Genomic DNA, 4,055 nt, shown 5'->3' with positions numbered 1-4,055 from the left:
TCTTCCACTTTTTGTTGTACAAATTAATTATTGTTGCAGTGAGCTAATTAGCCCCAGTAGCTAACAGTTGCTAAACAGCTACTTCAAAAAAATTTTCACTTTGTATTTAGGAAACACTGGGACGGACCGCTTCAGGTGCGTAAACATCCAGGTGTTGACGGACCGCTTCATGTACGTAAACATCCAGGTGTTCTTGTAAGTATGTGCCATAGTTTGGATATTGTTATGGGCTTAGAACAGACCTGGGCATCATACGGCCAGCGGGCCACATCCGACCCGCCGGATAACCCTGACCGGCCCGTATGACAGACCTGGGCATTGTACGGCCTGGGCCACATACCTTTGGTTGACTCTGACCGCCAGTGTAAGGTTAACTGGAAATTACAAAATAAACTTACTTTCTAATAGACCCTGTGCACGTCAAAATGCTAACTTCCGGGTTCTGACCGGGAGGGCTTACAGGTCCTTCCGGAGGATATTTCGCAGCATGGATAACATGGAATCAAAAAAGAAAAACACTGTTTTCTCGGCAAAACAAAAAATCAGATTTCAGCGTGTTCAAGGTTGATATGGGAGGTACTGTAGTGTACCATTATGTTCGGCTTCTGGTGTTTATAACGGTTCTATAAGCCTTCACCATTTTCCAAAAGACCGGCATTTGCGGGCTTAGTGGATTGCCAAAATTAGACGAAAAAAAATGTTTCACACTGAGCTGAGGATCGGGAATATTAGTGCATAGTCACTGATCAAACCGCAAATATCTGATAAACTATAACAACAATCCGTGCACTCTTCAATCATTTGTTATTCCGTTTTGACACCTAATCAAATATAGAGGAAATCCAAGCATTTGTCATTTTGTTCAAACAAAACTACAAAGATAAAATGTCTTGCTGAACTCGACTAACCCTTTAAGCTGCAGTCAATTCCAGCCATTTTCAGTACAAAAAAATCGCTAATATTCTATTTGTAAATAAAAATATGATGAGAAATACAGGGAATATTGGACGCGCATCGCGAGGTGCATTTCCTTGAAAATGACCTATTTGCGGAGTATATACCGACTTCAAGACATGTTTTGGACAAAATATGTTACTGGTTTGTTTCGTCTGGATGTCCAAGGTTGGATTACGGCCGTTTTTGTGGAATATTTTCATCCGTGTGTAATAATGAACCCGGAAATGTGAGTCGCGCTGTGCACGTTGAAGCCGTGTACAGAGAACGGATGGATGGATATTCGTTGTTTGTCGGATAAATGTGTTTATATTACCCGCTGTGGTAATCACATCTGAAAGTGGTTTATACCGGCGGATTCATGAGAATCTAAGCTTTCCATCGGCGTATAGTGTTTGTATAATCGCGTTTGCAGTTTCAGACATTTAGCAAATTGCTTGTGCAGATCTCAAAGTGTACCGCGGCCGGGACACTGAAGCGCAACTGAAGCGCAACGGGCTAAGTACCAAAGATTAAAGTGTAAAGTGGATTCCAGTAGCTAACTAAGCAAAAAATAGTAATGTATAAATACTAGAAAATAAAATGATAAGGTACATGTTTGGCAAGTCCTACAGTTAAGCTAGCGCTAATTATGTAGGATGCGATGCCACTTACCTTCAAAGTTATATATGTACTGAGATATATAAAATTTGAATCCCTTTTCCCGTTTGCTTTGAGGAGCTGACGAAAAATCATCAATGAGACGATAAACATCATCAACAGAAATTTTAGGCAAGTTGCCTAGGCATCTGGAAAAGTAAAGTGTACTGTTGGCTTCTTCCATTTTGACAGTGCTGTAAGCGGGACCGGAAGTAACTGTAGCACCCGGAGTTTTTCAACCAGAACTAGCACATGCTATCATGCACAGGGTGTATTTCACCTCATTGATGGACTAAAGCTGCACTGCTTTTATTCTGAAGTTGTTTTTTTTTCCATTTTAAATTCAGGTACATAGTGACGTATTACGTATATCACGTGATTGAATGTTATCACAAGACGACTTTAGCCCTCAAAATGTCCGCTCAGGCTAAAAAAAGGAAAGGTAGATGGGTCAATGACGTATAAGGTTTTTCAATGTGCCAATTTTTAAATACAAAAAATAGGAGTATCAATTGCAACTGTTCAAACACTGAGAATGTTGTGTTTACATGAATTAATATTAGGTTCTTAAATTAAGTGATTTTAGTGTTTTTTCATATAGATGAATTGGCCTTGGCCTTAAATAACGTCATGTGGTGCGACCATGATTTATCTCAGAATTAACACATTTTCTCAACATGCTTAATAGTTTTTTTTTCACAAGTTCTCAGTAATATCAAGTGTTTAAAAACAAAGTGCTTGTTTTTCTTTTCAGTTTTTTTCTACAATGATCTCATATTTTAGTTCCACAATGTCACAGTCACCTTCTTATGTGTGATTAATTGACTTATTTTTCCTGTAAATCAGTTAAAACTGATAAAAATGTTCTAAAAAATGAAATTCATCTAAGCATATTATCACTTATTAATGTTTCAGCTACAGGAATTAAATATTTTATTTTGAATTTGATGTAGCTATTGCTATAATCAGTTGCACCACATGATGACTGGTTCCACCAAATGACATAACGACCTTGTATTACTAAAAATCCATTTAAAGAGCTAAATAACAATGAAATTCTGCACAAAAATTACATCAAAAACAGACTTTATTAAAATTTCATAAATGTTTACTGAACATTACACATATTTTAAGTTTTTTAATTAACACTTTAACAATTCATTAACAGTAACAGTTTCCTGGAGGGATTTCTCTGACCCCATATTTTTGAACTTTGCCCAGCCAGGCTGCCTGCTCAGGTTCTGCAATAGTAAAATTTCATAAAGGTTTACGGAACATAAACATTTCTTTACATCTTTAATTAACAATTTAACAGTTAACTAATAGCAACAGTTTACTAGAGGGATTTCTCTAACCCCAAGCACTTTTGAACTTTGCCCAGTCTGTGCTACTCAACTTAGACCAGCTGAGGTTGCTCGCTCAGGTTCTGCAATAACAAACACAACATCTTTCTTATAATAGTAAATATCAGGTGTTTGTGGCCACATGAACAAGTTCTTTTCACCTGACTGGCGCATGGAGGTAACCTGAACTTCCTCTCCGACCAGCTGAAGGACCTGGCCTACATAAGGCAGTTCATCATAGGTCACGATGGCAAACTTGCCACACAGATCTTGAAGAGGTTGCTCTTTTGTTGGCTCAGGGGAACTTAAGGGATCCTCAGTGGTGCACTTCAAGTCTACTTTTACAGGCTGGAAACATAGGCACGTCTTCATTTCTGCATGTTTGCAGAAGCATGACACCTCCCTCTGATAAATCTGAGCTGCTTCTGAAGAAAAAACCTGGTGGATTTTTAAGGTTCCCTTCACAGCGATCAATTTGTTTGGTATCAGCTGATCATATTTCTGAATACTCTCTTCATTTATCCAGAAATGAGTAATTGTTGACCCAGATTTTTTGGCCAGCATCTTGTACAGGTCCAGTGGAGTCTGTAGTTCACCCCCTCGATGAACATAGAGATCTGCATCCCTTTTTAAAGTGACACCAATGCCATCTGGGGCACCCTTTCCATGGGACTTTTCTGAATAGTTCCATGTAACATGTTTGAAGCCAGAAAGAAAAGGCACAGTACTAAGGAGATAAAAATTAGCTTTGTTCCTCTACTGTGTAACAGGTCCGTCACTAATTACATGTAGGACTGTAATCTGTGGGTAGGTTGTCCGAAGCTCTTTCAGTATGGGCTCTAGGTGTGCCCATACTGCCCGTTCATCATGGCGGAGGCTGTCTGACAGTGTTGGGTATGATTTTGTACCATGGACTGTATAAAGGACAGCAGTGTGTATTGTGGCCTGCTTTCTGCTCCCTCCAAAATGATAAGCTTGTATTTCAGTGCTCATCTTGCACACATAGTTTTCTGAAAAGTCAATGTGCAGAACTGCTTCAGAGTGTGTGAGAGTTTGTTTGAGGTTGTGAAACTCTTCTGATTGGTGGATCCAATTGAACTGATGTATGGCTAAATTTTC

The sequence above is a fragment of the Acanthochromis polyacanthus genome, chromosome 6 (assembly GCF_021347895.1).
Source record: "Acanthochromis polyacanthus isolate Apoly-LR-REF ecotype Palm Island chromosome 6, KAUST_Apoly_ChrSc, whole genome shotgun sequence".
In the NCBI taxonomy this organism is placed as follows: domain Eukaryota; kingdom Metazoa; phylum Chordata; class Actinopteri; family Pomacentridae; genus Acanthochromis; species Acanthochromis polyacanthus.
The sequence above is the reverse complement of the archived record's forward strand: the minus strand, read 5'-3'. Positions refer to the sequence as shown.